Source organism: Dermacentor silvarum, chromosome 5 (genome assembly GCF_013339745.2).
Source record: "Dermacentor silvarum isolate Dsil-2018 chromosome 5, BIME_Dsil_1.4, whole genome shotgun sequence".
Classification (NCBI taxonomy): domain Eukaryota; kingdom Metazoa; phylum Arthropoda; class Arachnida; order Ixodida; family Ixodidae; genus Dermacentor; species Dermacentor silvarum.
In genome coordinates, this window is record NC_051158.1 from 101,051,428 (window position 1) to 101,073,571 (window position 22,144).

Here is a 22,144-nt window from a genome sequence, read left to right on the forward strand (position 1 = left end):
TGCTCAAGGTCTCGTTTTTTCCTGCGAACGTCGTTGAAGTTTACGCTGAACATGTTGTCATTCACGCGCTTGTCGACACGGTTGCTGCCGTGTCAGTGATTGCCGACCAGCTTCGCCGTACACTTCGAAGATGCACGGCCGCTTTTTCTGCCATTTCGCAGCGTACAGCAAGCGCTGAGCGAATCGAGCCTTTTGGGACATGTACTGTCCGTGCCGCTAAAGAAGGCAGTACCACATTGAGTTTTATTCTGCGCTACTCTGATGACATCATTCTAGGCTAGGACGCGTTGTCGTCTCGTCGTGCCCTTATAAATTGTGCCCGTGCGGAACTTTCACTGTCTAAATTTTGTGGCAGTCTTTTGCAAGATTTGCTTCCACCTACTGCTGGAGTGTTCGTCATCACCGATACCAATATACTTCCTTTCTTGCCCGCCCTTAAGATCGTTTCCAGTGCTGCATTCTACGATTCCACATTTCTCTTCACACCATCTAAACTTGCTGCACGCCGTCGTATCTTCGCGATTCATTTCGCCCTTGCCATTCGCCATGGTTCCAGCGCACTTTAGTTACGATTCCATTTAGAATGAAATCGTAACTAAATCGAATCGTAACTTTACCATAACTACTATGGTAAAGTGTCTGGAAAGCAACAGAAGGGCGGAATTTGATAGGAATGCGTGGGAATAGGAAGTAGAAGTAAACAAGGTGCTCTGGGAGGGAAGAGGCATTGCGTCTCTCTCTTAGAATGGCGAACTCTTGTAAAACAGAGATTCGCGAAAGATTAGCCATCACCAGACCACTGCGACAGCCCACAACAATGTCAGTGGACGGCATCCAGGTCTCTTCCGCAGCATGAAAGCATGGCGGCGTTCATCGACTCACGGACGTCGTCTCCGCGCTTGTTAGGCAGCTGCACAACATAGTCACCGTTCTTTTTTTAACTGTTGGAGATGCTGCGCATCCAAGGAAATCAACAACCGTTCTTCCAGCGTTCAGCGGAATCCAGGACGACCCCGACATCCGGATTCGCACAGTGGAGTCTGTCACTGCGAGCTACGCTTGGCCAGCGGACATCAAGAAAGCCATCGCGGAAGAACATCTGTGTGGGGCCGATGAGGCGTGGCACCTTTACGAAGGGCACAACCATACAACGTGGGCAAGCTGGAGTCGCGCCTTCGTAGCTGTATTCAGCAACCATCCTAGCGCGTACGACACGGGTTTTATGGAGATGAGGACGCGCCAGCTCCGTGAGAATATGAATGCTTCTGGATGATTCCAGCCCTTCCTGAGTCTCTCAGTAGGCGCCACAGTATGTGATGCATGACCTCTGCGACTAGCAGCTTGCTGGGCTAGTTGGTTCATTGCAACTAGTGTAACAGCGTGAAAAATAACAAGGAAGGGACGACAATACGGAAGGAAGGGACGACCTATTGTCGTCCCTTCCTTGTTATTTTTCGCGCTGTTACACGAGCTACCTCTGCGACCCTATTGATAGTGCCATCCTATCCGCGCTGCCAGCGGACATTACGCCTCAGGCCTTCGTCCGAAACGCGGTGGATGTGCAAGGCGCCAAAAGTCGTCACGTAACGGTCCCAACGCTGGTGCCTTTTGCAACCGACGCTGTCATGCGGCGACATCATTCCTACGGCCATCTGACGCATGGCTACATGAATTCTCTCGGAGATCCACGACAGCGCGTTCACTGCCAGACGTCCACACTTTCTATTTCCAGTATCTATGTCGGAGGTATCGAAAATTTGATGGCCCTTCTCCGTACCGGAGCGGAGTGTACAGCGTTGCTTCGATGGCACGCCCACCCTGGAATTCAGCCCTGGACGAAGGCGCTTCTTCAAGGGCTAGAGGTAAGCACTCTGCCAGCAGGTACTCAGGACATGCCGATCCGTACTGATGCGGGGAGAAGTAACCTGCAGGGAGTCGCCGTCTTTGAGGACCTGCCTGCCGACATGATTTTCGGAGCTGATTACCAGTGTGCATGATGACGCCGGACTATCAGACGAAGTGCAGTTCATAATAGAAAGCAGCGATGTAAAGCTCCGTCCGTCTACTATCGGTTCTCGTCAGGCTGAGGACAGCAGACCACCATTCATATTTACACGTGGGCCACACCCCACAGATAGCGGTGACGGAAAACTCCCATCGATGACCACTCAATTCTCGTACACTGAAACATTGAACGGTGAGGTTTCTCGCAGCGAAATACTACGTTCTGTTCATGAAAGGCACACTCCTCTTTCCTCCAAGATGACAGCTCAGCTTCCAATGAGTAAAGTTCAGACACATAAAAATTTCGAAGAATTCTTAGCAACCGAAATTTTTTCTCACCATGATTGGCGTTCATCTTGTTTACAGCTTTCGTTTCTGTGTTCTCAAGAGTGCCTGAAAGAAGTGCCAACAAATCAACAATTTTCAATCCGACATTTTCTATATTCCAGTAGTTTCTTTTCCTCAAACCGAGTGTTTTCGAAGATACCTTCATACATGCCCTCCCCCACATAATGCCTGGTGTGTTAACGCAGGCCCGGCTGTACATATATTTTAGGCGAATCAACACGCCAACCGTAATCCGCCATTTAAGCAAGCATTCGTGTGACCGCGTAATGCTTTACCACAAGGTAAAATGTGTACAGCGCTGACTCGAACTCATACACAATTATAGAATGCAAGAAAGGAGCTCACTATCTATCGTGCATTTTTTTGTGCCAATTACTTTGGCTCTCCCTTCCTGCGATCAATGAGACGGTCGTTTTCAGCGCACGGTGTTCTTCGTAACTTTTATTTCACGCTACGTATAACGTGTAGGCAACGTTTCAAGTATTCGATCGTCCTTTTTGAGTACAAAATAAGCTGAGAAACAGCGTCACGAAATTGTGCTCCATTTCGCTTGCGTGATTTGCATAATACATTATAAAACAAAAGGTTTCTAAGAACGAAAGGTGACGCCGAATTTTTAATGTGTGCTTTCCATTATATGAAATGCAAGACTGGCTTCAAGAGTAGTGGCTTCTCAATGAAGGAATAAAACTCGAGACCATTTTCAGTCTAAGTGCATTAGCTGTAATATGGAAGTCTACTCAGGAGCAAAGCGACGAAAATGCCTCGACAAACAAATCAATTAGACCAATCTTACGGCTTTCGACATGTGTTTCTTCTCGTGCAGTTTCTTTTCTCTGCAGACTTTGGTCATTTGGGAGGACAGCTTCTCGTCCCTTACGGTAAAGCAAGATAATAACGCACCTATTGAAAAATTATGTCTAAGCTAACAATTCCATGTATTCTTTTGTTCGTTGCTCTGCACTTCCTTTCCATAACGGTTGCTTTGCAAGCGACGGGTCCTTTCATCTTGACAGCTGCAAGGGCTCTAGCACGACAGTCATGTCACGTGGTGATTCTCTCGTCCAAAGACGGTGCAGTATTGTCAGGCGAATTTGTTGCAAACTTCTCTCTGCCAGTTGCAGTTTGGAATTGTTTACAGATGAGCGGATGTGTGCGAGGAATGACGGAAGACTTTACAAAAGATGGCCCCTTTTCGAGACAGTATTTAATAATTGTACCGCGGCAGAAAATTGCTCCTCTACCAGCTTTCAAGGAAATCGCTGAATTCGAGAAATACCACTCAAACATTCGCTGGCTTTTTTCAGTGAGATTTCACCTGGAGGTGCTCAGTAAACTTGAGGGTCATTTGTGTCAAGTACTGACTGTAAGCGAGTCCGAAATCAACGTGCCATCTGAAAGCTACAAATCTTGCGGATTACGTAATGTATTCACTTCAATTGAGGAGTATGCATCCAGGCACGTAGAAGAAAGACGGCAAACTTACCTAAAGCATCAGCGCATCGCTTACGCAATTGAGGACGACCGCCGAACATCTTGTTTTAAACACAACCCCTTGGTAGCGCTAATTATTGAGGCCTACAAAGCCCTCAATAACACTTTGATAGAGATATGCAACAACGGAAGCGATGACTCTCTCGTCCTTAGCAAGCAAGTTGAGTTTGTCAGTGGAGTTTTGGTCTGCACACGTCCTTGCTTCTTCTACAACTATGCTGCATTACCCTCCGATGCCCTTTGTTTCATGGTCCGCAAGAGCGTTCAACTTAGCCCATCGTTCGCTAACACATGGCTGACATTTTTCGCTGTCTCATTGATACTGGCTCCCTTTGCGGTAGTGTTTGTTGGGATACTTTGTGCAAGGCATCACTCAACTTCGGAAAGAGTTAACAACCCTTCATCGGTTGTGATTGTTTTTCTGAGTGCGTATTTGGGCAAAAGCCCACCAGAGAATCTCCGTCTCTGCTCCGCCTCTATGAAAGTCGCACTTGCCTCGTGGATGATTGGCATGACGTTGCTGCTTCACTTCACCCAAACGCAGATAACTGCATCTCAGAGTGTTCCAGAATACTCGTCAGTGATCAGATACAATGACGACTTCGCTGCGGCGCTCGATGCTGGCAGAATACGGCCTTGCATGTACGTTATGCTGGCGAGAGCGATTCCTTTTCTTGCCGGAAACATATCCTACATGCGGTCCATAGAAAGAGCGATGGAGCGTTGTGGTCGCGAATGTTTGGCTCCTCGACTCGACGATTGCGTTCCTAAGGTTCACCGGGGTACGCACGCCATCATTGCCCCCTGTAGAAGGTTGCGCGAAGATATGAATTTATCGGATGGTCTCGTGCCCAGCGCAGAGAACCTCGTATCATTCTTCCACGCATCTGCAACACATGGCGCTGCGCTTTTCAGGTAAGGCTACATTTTCGTTCCCTTTGCTACACCCAAATGTTAAGTTTCTTTGCGATAGCTATATGGACACTCCAGGCGCATTTCTGCCTTCGGCCTCGCCGTGATGTTTCGTATAAAATCCTGGGGCGATACCATCTTTGCCGCACGCCGTATGCTGTATGTGCGAGTGAAAGAATGCGAAGGTGAGCCGACGATGGTGGCATAATCTAGCGCGCGCAAGGAAGGAAAGCGCAGCGGAAGCGTACCGTTTTCCATCGCCCCCAAGGCACCGGGAGGAGGGGAAGGAAGGGGCGGGGCGTTCTGATTTGGCGGTGGCTACGTATGGCGAAGCAGCGCGCGCCTTGAAAGCGATCTGCGATGGGGACAGAGTGTGCTGAGTGCTGATAGCTTCGTGTGCGCTGTGTTCTCGTAGCTTAGTTCGTGTTGAAGCAACAGGCAGAACGAAGGTGACTTCGCTCGCTGTTGCAGCCACGCTTGCTCACTCCAGCGGTTTGACAGTGGGCGTGCGCGGTCATCGAGTGAGATATGTTCATGTTAGCTTATGCGCGCGTGACACCATGCTTCTTAATGAGTTAGTAAGCGTGTGTTTACAAATTAGCCGATAAAACTACTTACTATCCTTAGTTCGTGTAGCTGTGTACTAATTTGCCATCTCAATTGATGGTTCGCCTTTCGGGCAAACTGCGGATTTTTTTTTCATTCTTTGACGACTTTGTTCTCCATCCCCAAAAGCTCCATCATTGTTTGCGATCGTTAGCTTTTATGAGTTCGTTCTTCAGTTTCGCGCCGTCGTCGTGGTCGGTGGCGTCATCCGCAGCACACACCTCGGGCGCTATAATGTAAAATGATTCCAAACTGTTTTGATTACAATTTCTGCAATCAGCCTCCACGATTGGTCAAAACATTTTCAGGCCACTCCCAACTTCGCCTGTCTGTCACGCGACGTCACGAAAACCGCGATAGCTCCCCATTTGATATACCGTGTAGACACTGATTATGCATGATTAAAGTGCACAAAAGAAAAATAATTTTCCCTCATTCGGCGCCTTTTCACCATTAGCCCTCTGCTATTGGTCCAATGTTTTCTGGCTACACCCACTTCGCTGGTCTGTCACGCGACCTCACAAAACCGCGAAAACTCACCCCGTCAAAGTGGCGTGTACGCGAAAAAAATGCCTTATTATGCCGAACACAACTGAATTTTTTTTCTGGATAGCCACAGACTGCCCCGTTCCGAAAGGAACGCAAGATGGCTGCCCGCCGATCGCTCAGGCCCTCGCTACTCGCACCTGCCGGCATTCATGTATTTATTTGCGCATGATAAACCTTTTTTGCGTGGCAGTAAAACGTTATCGAGCCCTTTAGGCATGTATAAGACATCGCTCTGCCAACTTTTCCTTGCTGGGAATCCGTTTTAGCGCCATTCTTATCCTTCCGTTGCACGCCGCCGCGATTTTTAAACAGCCACGGCAAGCTAAGTAAGGCGAAGCGGAACCATCGGAGAAGCCGGCACCACCCTCTTCATGCTGTTATCTATTTTCACTGTGCTGGCTCGGCCCCATCGAAACCCTCTCCACTAGAGCGTGCTCCTCGTCTCTTGTCAGCCAATTAGATAAGAAAAACCGCTGAGTGTAGACAATGTTATTGGTTTGGAAAGTAAACAAAGGTGACCTCCTACAAACGAGGAGAGTGTTTGATTGGGTTGTTCAGACAACGCTGCGGGTCACCGCCTGTGATGAGGTTCTTTCAATAAATTACTCGCTACTGAGGCACAGCCGCAGCGCATGAAATGACGAAGCCATTCGTTACCACAACAAGTCATTCATTAAAGAAATTACAGCGAAAAGAGAAAAACGAAACTCAGCAAACTAATCACAAAAAACTAAAGAGGATTAAGTCTAGAAAGAAATAAAAAAAATCAGAAGGGGCCTACAGTTTCATGGTTCGCACTGGAGCTGTGGGATGAACTAGAAGCGGCGAGAAAGGTGTAGCACGAAGTGGAGTTGTGGTGGCGAAACTAGAAGCCGTCGATGATCACACTGGTCGCCCCCAGGCGAACTCCAGTGATCCAATAATGCAGGAGGAAGTTCCGCAAGTTCCACTGAGACGTTGGGACCATGGACAGGTCGCGTTAGTACGGTAGAGGTCTTGTCACCAGACACCAAGTCCAAGGGCTTTACCTCTGCTACCGGTACAAGGACTTCATTTCTTTCATGTCGGTCGGCACCTTATCATCAGGTGGCCATGATCGACACTGCTGTGAAGACAGGCATAGTGGAGACGGGTAACGGCTAGACGACCTTGCGGCATTCGCCAGCCGGAGCTCGGGCACGGCGCTGGAGACGCTGGGCCGCTTGGGACGGATGCCCCCCTTTTCGAAGATTTTTCGGCAAAAAAAAAAAAACGCTGTACATGTGCGCGTGACATGTTTAAGGGGATCATAAGTCCATAACGTCAGCAGTCAACCCTAGCTCGAATGCTGATAATAGTTCCTAGAGTCCTATCTCAAGTAACGGTACACCCACTGCACACATCTAGTTATACTGCCCACTTCATAACACCACGGTAAACCAAACTTAGGCGCGAAAAACACACATATAATATAGCACACCAAACACAAATGTCGCGTCTGAAAAATTGTGTAAGCCGCCTAGCCATTATCAAATGGCACCTGTAGTCCGTATACTCTCATCCGAGGTCGGAAAGAATGCATAATAATCTCTATAAGAAGTTGTTGTCTCATAATGTATGGAATCCCTGCAGTCCTTGCATCAGTTACTCTATTGCAATAAACGGTTGTCATACTACCGGGAGGCAGCCTGGGTCATGTCATTGGAATACTGGCAATAGTCAACATGAGAAGTTCCATGAGCTTCAAGAATAAGGTAATCAAGGCATACGACTGGTCTAGTAACAGCCACTGATGCTGGATTACCCTTGGTCATAGGGACTAGTCTAGTATTACTCACACGGTTGTTGTGTATGACAACGTTAGCCCTTATCATTTTGTCTTCTTTAAAGAGACTGTCCTCTGTCAATGCGCCGGCCGACTGGGCATCTACATTGCCGGAATTCTGGGAGCCATTTCTCGACAATACATTCTCCTTTTCTGCAGTGAAGTGACTAGATCTCTGAAGATATTTCTCTGCAGCAGATTCTGCTGAAGCGCCCACTTTCGTTGAGGTAACTAAGTGGTCGCCATCAATGCCTGGTCTAGATAGTGCTGTGACATAGCCCATTCTACGTTTTCCATTCTCACTACCATGCCATAATAATGTATCTAGAAGCATTGGGTCTGAACCAGTGACTTCTGTAAGTAACGGAACATTTTGTTCCAAGCAGGCTAGTTCGCTTATAGCTATCGACCCTTTCACATCATTTTCTTGACCTTGAGCGTCTCTGGACTAAAAAAAATGCAGCAGCTTCGCTGCTACTATTAACTTACCCATACTTCTTGCGCAACAACACTTCAAGCAACTTTAACCGCAGTTGCGCCGCCTGCTCCTCTTTCTCTTTCACCGCTTTTCTAAACAATTCTTCGGTAATCTGTTCTTCCTCGATTGCCGTCAACTTCTGTTGAACCCATTCTTCGAATTCCTCTCCCGTGAGTCCCAACATGACTCCTTTTTGGGTCAACTCAACGGCATTCATACTGACGCAGGCACGAGTGCTTGCTTTGCAATTATAATTTTTCATTTACAGCTGGCTTTGTCCTGTCGTGGACGCCATTTGTAATGAGTTGGTTCATCACACCACCCGATGCTTGCGTAGGTGGTTACGTAAATTTGACATCAGGAGTTTGGAATCAAAACAGTTTGGAAGAATTTTACGTTATAGCGCCCCTTGGCATCGTGCCAGCATGCTGAGCACCGGTAGCGTCTCGGTGTGCTTATCTTTAGACGGAAGCGCCGGCGGCAGTCGCTTCATCGGCGCGATTCTGCGTACCCAGCTGCTCCAGTGTAACGCTCGAGCATCGTGGAGGAGCGTAGCAGTTTCAATCACTGACACCTGCTACGTTTTGCTTGATGCCGCACCACTGGTTCCCGAGCTGGGCCAACACCACCTAGGCAGCTCAAGGCCTGTTCACTCCGATCCATGACGTCTGCTACCTGGCCCGACTGCCATATAATCTAATGTGGATGCTCCCGAGTAAGCAGCGGTGAATTCTACGTCACCGCATTCGTCACGCCAGGCTTGGCAGTGGAAACTTGGGGCCGGGTAGCATGACGTCAAAGATCAGAGTGAACAGGCCTTGTGCTATCTATAGGTGGTGTTTGCCGGGCGCAGGTGTCTCCGGCGAAAGTGCGGTACTGTACGTGCGGCGGCTTGTTCTATAAGCAGAGCGTATGCTGCACATATTAATGCGAAAGCGATTCTTGAGTCGGTAAATCCGGCGTAGTCGGTGTTAGCCTCACCACGATGGTATAATAAGTCATGTGAACCCAAGTCGAGGCAGTTGGTGACGTCAATTAAGGCAAAGTTGATTAGGGCAGAGTGAATTAAGGCGAGGATAACTAAGGCAAGTTTAATTAATATAGTGTTAATTACGGCCCTCGAACCCATGACTATTGGTGGGAGACGAACCCACGACCTTTGGTATTAATTAAGACGAAGGTAATTAAGGTACAGTTAATTAAGGCACATGTTAGGATGTAGTTCATTACGGCACTCAAACGCACAACCATTTGCGGGAGTCGAACCAACGAACTTTGGTGTTCATTAAGGTGAAGTTAATAAATGCATAGTTGATTAAGATGTAGCTAATTAAGGCACTCGAACCCACGACCGTTGGTGTGAGTTGTGCCTTCGATCTTTGGATGTAGCAATGCTTTTGGATTCATCACCGTAGGGATAACTAAGTGCCCCTTAAATGTTTAGTGCGTGTGGTCAGATAATTTTGCGGACAACAGTATTTCTTCGTCAATTTATATATCTCAGGGGGTGTTGTTGTCTCTACATGTCCTGTAAGGGATGTAACAATAGTGCGGACACGAATGCCATAGTGTTTTCTTACATAAATTGTTGTCTCAATCACCAGTGTTTCCACCGGGCACCACTCATCTTAGATAGGCTGTCGGCGCTGCGATGAATTCGAAACATTTTAAATGTGAAATTTTCTTTGCGTACCTTGGTGCGTTTTCGCGACCGTGGGTGCTGCGGTGTGGCTGTTGTCTAGCCGAATAGACCAACCAATCACAGAGGAAGTCAGTGGGATGTCTTGCATTGGGCGCTCAGAGAAATACAGACGAAGCAGTAGAGGGTGATATGGGCTGGAAAAGTCTTGAACTGATGGAAGCTCATGGTAAAATTGATTTCTAAGAACGACTAAGGATAATGAAAGAAAGTAAAAAGGGTTGCGGGAGTGTTAAGGTATTTGCATAGGAAATACGTTGACTCACTTTGAAGAATAAGAATTAGGAAGCTTACCAGCAAGTTTGCGACCGGTATGTTAAGGGCGTAGAAAGACGACTTGAAAACAGTCAATTAACGTTTGATTTATCATACCTTCGTAATGGAAAAATAATGCAGCAGAAGGTGCCCGGACTGATGTGTGCATATGACATAGTGCTACTAGCGAACAGTCCAAGAGACTTACAGGCACTTGCAATATGAGTGGCAACGCAGCGAGAAATATATGCCTCTAGGTTTAGCACACATAAATCGGTAATTATGATCTTTACGTGGTGTCAATTCAAATGCAAGTCATACCCATCTCCAAAGAATATAAATACTTCGGTGTATAAATAAACGAAAGAGAGACTTACTTAAGCACGCGCCAGATAATCTGCAAATAAACCGGAAGCAGAATGTCGCAATAATGAAAGAGGCCGCACTTTGAGGCCACAATAAATATGAGGTGGTGCGTGTAACCTGGGAAGGAGTAATGGTGCCAGCGCTAACGTTTGCAAGTGCCATTCCGTGCTTAAAATGTATTTCTTGTCGGGGCTGGTTCTCAAAGATCGGTAGGCCAGTTGGCTTTGGGAGGCCACAGAAAATCACAAATGAGACAGTGCAGGGTGATCTGGGTTTGGCCTCGTTCGAAGTCAACGACGTACATCTCAAATTTAGTTTTAACGGAAGACTCAGGAGCATGGATCAAACTAAATAGTCGGCTAAACTGCACAAGTATCTGTAGCGTAGAAAGCGCAGACACCGAATGGAAGAAGAGGTCAAGAAAGTAGGCAGCCAAGTACAGGGTAAATTAAAGTGTAGATAGATAACTAGGAGTCATCAGAAAGGAAGCGAGGGAAACAGCGACAGTGTATTGGATGCTAAAATTTAATCTAAAAAGACCATCGATATTAACAAGTAATTAGACGGGAAAATATGCGCGCTAACAGGAAGGGAAGTGTCTTGCTATTCGAGGCTCGAGCTGGTTGGCTATAAGAACAAAAACATCCGAATACTCGCAGCTTGATGAGGCATGTGTACGCTGCCACAAACATCCGAAGACAACCCAGCCTATCCTGGTGAAATACCAAAGAATTCAACGACTTAGACCCATAGGTAACGTACACCTTTCAGAAGCGATTGGATCTGTAGCGAACAGAAGCATCAACCGGTCAGCAGTCAAGATAAGCAAGAGACGTTTAGAGTATTTGTGGGCAAAAAAACAGGGAAAAGATTCATACGACCGGATTTTACAGGCATAGGTAGCAGTACAATTACATGGAGAAGCTTTGAGGAAAAGAAAAAAAAGAATAAAGAGATTTAAACAAATGCGCTAGAATGAAAAACATGTACAGCATACATGCGTAACTGAAGCAGGCTAGGTGACAATTTGTCACCACCTATTTTCAAAGGGGATGCCAATAAATCATCGTCATCATCATCTCACACAAACAGGCGGGCACAATAGTAGAGCAGCAGGTTCCAGGTTTGTCTTATGCGGACGACATTGTGTTGCTTGCTAAAAATCAAAGTGATGTGCAACATCTGGTTAATATCTGTGGACAGGAAAGTGGGAATTTACTATTGAAATGAATCGTAAAAAATTAGGTTGTATTCTATTCAAACAACACAGTGAAGAGAGTGTCAATACAGCGCCATGAAATACCTCGTGTAAAAGAAGACAATTACCTTGGTCTATATATAGATAAACGAAGAGAATAGGTATGTGGAAACACAGGAAAGAACTACATTATCAAAGGGGAAGAGAAATGCAGCCATAATGAAACAAAGAACCCCATGGGGATACAATAGTTGCTAGGTGCTCCTGGGTATGTGCAAAAGTCTAATGCTTCCAGGGCTTACATTCGGTAAATTCGGTTGTTTGCTTAAAGTAAGGGGTACAATCAGGACGCGATGGCAACCAAAGGACAGTGGAACGCCTCAAGTTGGGCGCTCACGCGGATACTACAAATGAAGCTTTGCAGGGTGATATGGGCTGGACAAGTTTTGAAGTGAGGCTCAGAGAAAAATTGATTCGTAAAACGATTAAGGAGTTTGAAAGAAATTAAATGGGTTGCAAGAGTGTTGTGGTATTTGTGCGGAAAAAACATTGACTCAGCGTGGAGGGCAAGAACTAGCAAGCTTATCAGCAAGTATGCGACCGGTCTAGTCGCATGGCAACAACATGGCAACAAAAAAACGCCAAAAAGTGTATCCGTCACCATAATAGGGCGACTACATCTCTTTCACTTTATTTTCATCTGAATAAAAATAAAAAACGCCAAACGCAATGCCAGAGAAGTTGACAAAATCTCATGGGTGGTTGCAAAAGAAACCTGCTATGAGTAACTACCTAAGAGGAAAGAACAAAATCCGGAAAGAAACAATGACAACTTAAAGTGCAGCTCTCTGTTTCGAAGCGAGATGAGGGTGCCTTAGAAGGCGTAGTCATAAAGCGAGGTACACTAAAGGAGAGAAAAGCATGTACTTCCTGCAGGAAAGCCGGTGAAACGATGCGACATGTTTTATTAGAATGCGAAGATGTGATATATCTACAGAACAATGTGAGATATCCGCTCAGCTGTCGGTTTATGGACCTCTGGCCTCCTTGAAGCCCTTTTGTTCATGGATAGTAGGGCGAAAGTAAGCGTGTCCGCAATAGAGTTGAGCTGAGACGAATGGAGCTTCTTCTCCAGGCGGCCCCGGCGGCCGCGCAGGCCGCTGTATCTGGAAGGCCATCTGCGTCGGGGACACAGTTCCCCTTGCGCTGTGTTTTCGCAGCTTGGTTCGCGTTGATGCAAGATGCATCCCGAAGGTCAAATCGCGCGCTGCTGCGCTTCTCACTGCGCCGTTTTGAGAGAGAGTTTCCACGGTAATCAAGTGAGATGTGTTCATGTCTGTGTTCATGTTCATGTGTTCAATGCTTGTTCATTGAGTTAGCATGCCTATGTTTACAAGTTTACGCGGCCGATAAATCTACTATCCTTAATTCGTATTGCTGCCTGCTAATTGGCTACCGCAATCGACGCTTCGCCTTTTGTGCGAAAGTGCAACTTTTTAGCCGGCTGTAGGATTTTAAACTTATACTGCCCTACAACCTGCACCACGAGTCACAATGCATTTATAGTTTATCTTCGCACACATGAAACAAATTATAGCGTTCACTTTCATAGATATAGATATCCCTGGAGAAATTATATCTCGCGTACAAATTATGGGAAGCCACAAATATCTTACTTTGCCCAATGTACATAACTCGCTTGATTAACGAAGTGTTGGCGCACTAGCCTTAATAAAGCAGACATTGTAGAATTGATTGCAAAAGTCCCGTTTAACGCACATTGTACTACAATAATGTTCGATATATTTCAGTTGTACGTATGCATGTGACGAGACGTGCTTTTGGCGTGTGTATTTTTATTTGTCAAATATTTCCTTACGTGATTACTTTTTCGGTGGATTGTGCTTTGTCCAAATGTAGTCTTTTCCCTGTTTACGCAGTTTACGCAGTTTGCGCAGTCGAATCTGCATAAAAAATGAATTTAGAAATTATCGCGAAAATAAGGACACCGTGTCTCGCTCAAAGCATATGAACTTTTCAGGGCTTCAGAACAACTACAATTACATCTGACTACTTCGCACAAAGCAATTCGCAATGTATATTTCTCTTTCTATTGAAAATACTTATGATGTGTGTTTAATTAGATTTATACCACAAAGATTTATTGATATTTATTCATGCCTATTTTAACACTGTTTTTTTACATGTGTCTACCCCCAGGCACCAACACAGGCGACTCCTGCAGGCTATTCAAGAATCGGCACTCAGATCCAGAGGAAGTCGACGAATTTCCACCAGTAGCGATGGGGTGGCTGTTACTTTCTCCATCCCTTTCACTGACTACGTCATCATCTACGTACTTTGTAACGCACTTGCCGTGCTGGTGTTCGCTTTGGAGGTTGCATGCCAACGATACGGCACACCCTGGAGATAAGCGCAATAAAGGCGATACGTTTCATTTCAATACGATCCTGCAAACAATTTTGCGAAGAATTCCGACGGGATTGTAGCCTTTAGAGCGCAACGCCAATTTGTGACTTTCGCTGAAGGTTTTCTACCAGAAATTTACAGCGCCACAATATCTCCTGCAAACGTAGCATACCTTTAGCAACTACTGACAATATTTTACTGGCCTCAGAGTTCCACCTAGTGATTCAACGTTGCTGTCGATCAACATTTCGTCTTAGGTAGGATCAAGTGACACTGTCTAGCCCTTGTCAAAGAAGTTAAAGCAAGCACGCAACGAAAGTACAAAGGAAAGCAGTTCTATTGATTTTGGTCATTTGGGAGTCACTAATGATATCTGTCTTCTTGGCTTATACATTTGTACAACTATATTAGCAGATAGGGTGCGAATGCGTCAAGCATGGCTGCTCGAGGCTACGTTGTAGACGCAAGTATGTCATAAAGCTTGCGGTAAGCTCTCACAAATACTCGAAAGATAGGAAACACCGACAAAATCTCTTATCGGCGCGAGTAACCATACACAACTGTGGCTTATTACAACGACAGCAATTATGTGTACTATTGTCATGAGTCGGACGCCGGCGGTACACGAAAAAGAAGACGACGAAGATCGCGGAGCGTTCCGAACGGCGCGAGCGCTCGAGGCACGCGAACCGAGGTGTGGTCGAGGCAGAAGCGAGGCGAAGCCAGCATTATCGACGTGGCTCTTGGGCTGGAAGGTCGCTTCGTCAGCTATGCTTTGACGACGGGAGTGCGGAGAACCCATCCACGAAGCTCGTGGCGCTGGCAAGGCCCAGGCGTAGCTGTAGACCTCGGAGACGTCCGGGCGAAGCTCCTGGGACCGGCTGCTGCTGCTCACGGTGGTTCCGGTCCTCTTCACAAGAATCTCTCTTCCTCGGCCGAGCCCGATCAACCGATAATCACCGGGACACCGGGCCGCCACGCAGATCGTTGGAGGGCGAAGAACGCTTCATTAGGCCTAACCAGGCAATTGACACGTCAGCGGCGGCTACCGGGGCACCAGCCACGTACTCGGTCAGGTCAACGAAACCGCGAGTCGTCGGAACTTGCGGCATCAGCGACACCCTGAATGAATACGACTTGGACTCGACGAGAGGAACTTCAAGTTGACGGTCCGTAAGAGCCCACATTTCTGCTTTGCGACGCAGTTAGGCTGGGGCTAGGTGGCCAGACTTTGATAAGTCAGGGCTAGGACTGACTTAGAGACTTTAAGACGGAGCTAGACTGCGAAACCGAGACGGAGTATTGTTTGTTAGTAGTTTGTGGTTAGTACGAGTTGTGTATTTTACATTGAGCGAGCATCTTTGTTAAATTATGGCTTTAGTTTTGTGTGCCTGGTGATTTTACTGTCCTTGTACATATTAAATCCTTGTTTGCTGTGCTGCCAGTCGTGTCTCTCCTCCATCGAGGGTAACGCCTATGTGCAACCCCCCTCCTCCCAAGTAAGAGTCGGTGACAACTATCGAACAAAAAAGTTTACGGACCAAGGGATCCGACAAAAAGCTGAATATCTCCGCAGTCCCAAAACGCAGCCTGGTAATCCCAATTCCAGCCTCTACTGGCATATGCGAACAACATTGTGATGTACGGTTTTACTGGATACCTTTAAAGGCGGCTCGGATATTGAGCGTTTTCTGAGATCCCGTGTCCGTAAACATTTTGGGTCGATAGTACACTCGAGGGGCCTTTTCGCCGCCTCCATCAATTTGCGGTAACGTGTGCGATGCTGGAAGCGTGGCCTGCTCTGCCGGCGCGCTCACGTGTGTTGGAGGTGACGTGGCCTGCTCCGGATGACAAGGAGCGGGGGAGTGCCGAGATCGCTGGTATCTTCATGCTTGCAGTCCCATTTCATGCGCACTCCTTGGGCTCTATAGCGTAAAATGATTCCAAACTGTTTCGATTCCAAACTACTCACGTCAAATTTACGTAACCACCGACGCAAGCAGCGGGCGGCAGCCCGCAGCGTTATCTGAACAGCACAATCTAACACTCTCCTCGTTTGTAGGAGGTCACCTTTGTTCGCTTTCAAAACCAATAACATTGCCTACACTCAGCGGTTTTTCTTGTCTAATTGGCTGACAGGAGACGAGGAGCATTCTCTAGTGGGGAGGGTTTTGATGGGGCCGACCCAGCACAGTGAAAATAGATAACCGCATAAACAGGGTGGTGCCGGTTTCTCCGATTGGTCCGCTTCGCCTTACTTAGCTTGCGGTGGCTGGTCGAACATCGCGGCGGCGTGCAACGGAATGATAAGAATGCCGCTAAAACGGATGCTCAGCAAGAAAGAGTTGGCAGAGCGATGTCGTATACGTGCTGAAAGGGCTCGATAACGTTTTACTGCCACGCAAAAAGGTTTATCATGCGCAAATAAATACATGCTCACCGGCAGTGCGAGTAGCGAGGGCCTGAGCGATCGGTGGGCAGCCATCTTCTATTCCTTTCGGAACGGGGTAGTCTGTGGCTATTCAGAGAAAAATTCAGTTTTGTTTGGCATAATAATGCATTTTTTCGCGTACACGTCACTTTGATGTGGTGAGTTTTCGCGGTTACAATTGTGAGGTCGCGTGACAGACCGGCGAAGTGGGCGTAGCCAGAAACATTGGACCAATAGCAGAGGGCTAATGGTGAAAAGGCGCCGCATCAGGGAAAATTATTTTTCTTTTGTGCGCTTTAATCATGCATAATCAGTGTGTACATGTTATATCATATAGGGAGCTATCGCGGTTTTCATGACGTTGCGTGACAGACAGTCGAAGTGGCCCGAAAATGTTTTGACCAATCGTGGAGGCTGATTGCAGAAATTGAAGTCAAAACAGTTTGGAATCATTTTACGTTATAGTGCCCCTTGTTGGGGGTCACGTGAACTGCAGTTTTGGAGGCGTATCACAGTCGAAATAGGGGAATTGGCTGAAACAAGGACCGTTCCCTTAAATAGTCCATAAACCAACCATCGGGCATCATGAGAAAAAAACATATTGTGGACTGTATACTTAGCACTACTTAAAATTAGGAAGTTTGAAAAAAAAGGATTATTTAGCACTTAATTTGTGAACTACGATATTGCAGCTACAGTGAAACCCCACTCAGTCGAAGCAGCGTAAATCGGGCGTATTCGAAATGGCGCTATAATAGGTCTGCAATACTTCCGACAAAGGCGATGACGCGCGACGAAGTAGAGCGAACATCAACCACTATTTCGATGAGGAGCAATGAACCGACTAATTATTCAGTCATTTCAAGCGTTGGGTGCATCAACACGAGGGACGAAACGAGGCAAGTTGGGGAAAAACACAAACGATGGCATCGACAGAAGTTGATATTATTGAAATAACTTGACGGTGAATAAAGGCTCCACGAGAAGGATGAAGGAAATGCTGATCTGCTGTTTTCTTCCCGGATCGTAAATTTTTCTTGTTCTCATAAGTTCTGACTGCATTATTGTTTTAAGGAGATCTTAAACGAGACTAGATGGCCTCAGAGGTTTTGTTGAGCCAATTAGGCTGGAGGTATTCTGTGATAAAATGGGTAGAGGTAAGTATGGTAGCTTTCCAAACTGATTTTCTTGAGTTGTAGATATGCTTTGTGAAAGAAACTATTCTACCGCTGATACAATTAAACGACATACGCCGAGCCAGGAACTGGCTTCGGGATTTCTTGTTTCCCGGACAGCCGCGCTCAGTGGAGCGGTTCCGTAACATTTGGGCTTTGAGCACAATTTGCAAACGACTTTTCACCCTTCCCAAGACTCTCTACCGCGTGTGTTCATAAAGTTGATACCACTGCCATGAAGAAACACCGGTAAAGCGATGAGACTTCAGCGGAAGTTTAATCTCAGCCGGCGCTCGCGTTGAAATTGCAACACTATTTGTTCAGCGGTTATCTTTCAGGCAGTAAGTACTATAGCCTCAACATGCGCATCAATTTATGCTTCACCATCGAGTGACTGCTAGCCGCTTCGTTTTCCGTTGTTGTGGCTTGTTTGACTGCATTAAAAAAAACATACGTCAAGATTGGATAACTAGAGAGTGGAAGAGTTGCAGGAAGTAATGTCAGTCACTCATCCAGATTTATTCGCCAAAAAGCACCAAAAATCATTGGCCAGAAGTTTGCACCACCAACTATCTATAGCACACTTAGATTGTTATGATTGTCACCTCTGGAACTCTCGCTTTGGTGCGTCATGGGATTGGCTACAATGCGCACTTTCATTTATCAAAGTGGCGTTATGTTACCTCGTATGTCTTGCGATTTCATGTACACTGTAACGCGGTCGCGTACGATCAAGACCAGCTCGAGTTTTATATTAGATGCCTCCAGGTTTTGGCATGTCTGCCTATAATGCTATAAAGAAACCAATACCATCTGTCTTCCACCACAGCAGCCCAATGATCAAACTGTTAATCAAACTGTTAGGCCACGATCGCGTACATGCTGCTCTGGTAGCATGTACATGTAGCTGTTTGAAACCTCTCGTGCGTGCATGATGGGCCAATTTCCCCACGTTATTCCCTGGTGACAGCTAGTCTTTTGACACGCGCTGCCAGACGGCACTGCCTTTCGCATCGGTCCATATATTTATACTGCACAGCCTTCGTGATCTGTCCGCATTTTTTGTTAGACAGATACTTAGAAAGTTTGTGATGGCCGCGTATAAATAAATCGCATTACATAGCCGATACATAGAGTACCTATATATTCTTATGACAAAAAATTATGTTTTCTAGCCTCCCTACATTTCTCAATGATCATCCCGTGATGACGATATGGCAATATGATTTTAGGTCTATATTTCGAACCCAAAGCGCTTTACTTCACCAAAACAAATTGATTTTAACAAATATAGAGGCGAAAAGCTTACATCGGGCATACACATATATTTTTCTTAAGCAATCGATAGAATAGCTCATGAAACATTGTTGGAAAAATTAACTGGACGTAGCACTTGAGTCATTGTTGTATCTTAATTAAGCGTTGCTTAAGAAATCAACGTCAATTAGTGTCCATAAAACGTTAATTGTCGACATTGAGAGAAGTTCGGCACACCCGCCTCAAGGAAGTATATTTGGCCCGCTTTTATTTTATATTTTCAATAATGACATCGTAAGCGCCGATGGTTAAAAATATGCAATGTATGCCGATAATACGAGTTTATATTTATCAGGAACAAATGTAGAAAGTATCACAGACTACTCAAATGGCACATTAGACAAAATATACCGTTGGAATTATTTACACAATATTTGTTTAAATGGAAAATGAGGTATTTCTTCCGCCATACCCATACGATCTGCTTCACTAACTAAATCTTAACAAATAATGGCCTTTCGTCGTACACAAAAACACGATGTTTTTTTTTACATGAACACATGTCATAGGAACACCATATTGAATATATTAGTAGCAAACTTTGTAAAGTCTTGGGCTTGTTGAGGACGTACCAGTCTATATTGCCTAGTGCACTTAAGGTAATGCTATACAATGCTCTTTTTCGTTCCCATTTACGTTACTGTGTTTTGGTGCTGGCTATAGGAGCTACGAAATCCTTAAAACGACTCGAGGTTTTGCAAAAAAAGTTGCCTTTACTGTACAATGCACACAGATCTGACTGTGAGAAAGTTAAAGTACAAAAAAATGTCGCAGTTTCGCCCGAAAGGCGAAGCATCAATTGCGATAGCAAATTAGCAGAGAGCTATAAGGAGTAGGGATAGTAGTTTTATCGGCTGCATAAATTTGACACATTCGCTAACTGAATTAACAAGCGTGGTGTCAGCGCGCACAAGCAAACATGAATATACTCGATGACCGGAGACAACCACTGCCAAAACGGTGGCGTGGGGAAGCGCGGCCGCCGCAGCGAGCGAAGGTTCGTGCGGTCTATCGCTTCAACGGAAACTGAGCGGCGTACGCACAGCGCATACAAAGGTGAGAGCCGTGTGGAGATCGCTTTCAAGATACGGTGCGCGCGACAACACCGACAGCCGGCACAGGCGCAAAGTATAAGAACGCATTTTTTGGCAGAGTAGAAGCTGCCCCTCCCCCTCCCTCCCTCCCGCGCACCCTTCCCGCTTTGCTCCTTTCGCCTGGGAGATTGCGTCGCCAGTTACCCTTGCGCCCGGTTGCAAGATACGCATTTGGTGCCGGAGCACAGCGTCGCCCCCCCCCTCCCTCCCTACCATACCCCCACGGCCTTTCGCGCGGAGGAAGTCGCGTTTTCTCTCCGATGTGCATTCGCTCTCTGTGAAGGCGCGCGTCCCCCGCGCGCTTTCACTAGCACATACGGCGCGCGGCGACGATTTTATCGCCCTTGGACTTTATACGCAACCTCACGGCGACTGCGACGCCGACGGCAGAAATCCGCTTCAAGTGTCCATATAATTGCTCTCGCAATAAAATTGCGACTGCTTAGAAGTACTAGCTTTTCATTGCTTTTAGATCCGACGTTATCTAAAGCCAGAAACATATACGAAGCTTAGCTAATTCATAACCATATCCGAGCTCTCGTTGAACAATACAAACTAACCACTCGCAAATTCCACGACCCCGAACGAATTAGGATTTCCAGCTACTGGTTTATTTCGTATTCCACGTCCCCGAACGAATTGCGACCGACGACACACGACGAAATTCCACGACCATGAACGAATTACGATTTCTAGCTACTGGTGTATTCTGTATTCCGTATTCCGACTTTAGTTCTAGCAGTTTGGAGGTAACTGACGCATCATTACATGTTTCATCAAGACACGATATAATAAAAGTATTGTTTTCTATGTAATGTTTAGTAACTTTCCCGTATAGTGTAGAGAAATGGGCGTTTGTAATGTATATCTCTAATATTTGTTAGTCGTTTCTATTGCAGATATTTGTAGAGCTTAGTAGTGGTAGATGTTTATATGGTATTTTTTCATTAAACATGTTACGTATAAGCTCCTTCCCCGTTACTGCTGATGGTCTTCTGTTTTCAAGGCGTGGTGAGGCCAGTAAAGCTGCCTTAAAGGGACACTAAAGGCAAATAAAGAGTCAAGCTAAAGGAATCCAGCAATCCTCTAGAACGTCTGAGGCGTCAATATGATCGCGAGCAGAGGTTTAGTAATCGAGAAATTGTGCTAAATGCACGACACGATAAGAGACTCCTTAGGGACATTGAGGTACTTACCCGGTCACGAAGGCACTCCTCAAAAAAAAAAAAAAAAAATGTCACTAGTACTCAACCACTCGGATTGAAAAAAAGAATTGCGTTGAATTATGGCAGAAGAAAATGCTACTTGTCTACTTCTATTAGATTCTTGGAAAACAATAACTTTTTGGCGCTACCCTTGAGAACGACATGTGTGGTTTAAAGGTTTGTTTTCGCTCGATTCTGCGCGGTCCGCTTTCCAGTTTCAGTAGTTCCGTTATTGCGTAGTGCTGCGCTGGTGGTACTGACTCGCTAAACTCGCACTTGAAATTGCAAGCAGCAGAGAGTGATGTCGTGTCCATGTGATGTCGTGGGATGCCCGAACGGTTCGCATGACGGCACGTCCAGACGATCACCAGCTTTCTCGCCAGACGTCGCATTGCTGGAGCTCGCTGCTTTCGCGCTCGGAAAAGCCTGTGTAGAGGCCGCCGACGCCGGCAGTGCAAGCCTTCAGCAGCATGTCACGCTTATCAGAGCTTAAATCGCTGAAATCAAGCCCAACATCGCGAGCTCATGTGTCGTTCTCAGTGTCATCAACAAGGTCAATTGTGAGGAGCGTCGACGATCAACATGTTTACAATTCGGCGCACGCTTTTCCTTCCGCTTTCGCACTGCCGTCGGCTCTGTCTTGGCTCTGTTTCTGGTGCGCATCTGCGTTTTCCGCAAAAAATCCTTAGCGCCGTCTGCGGGCGGTGTTTCACTCACCGGCGCCACAACGTCACTATGAGACCACGATGTCACCACTCGCTCGGGAGGGCGGATGATTT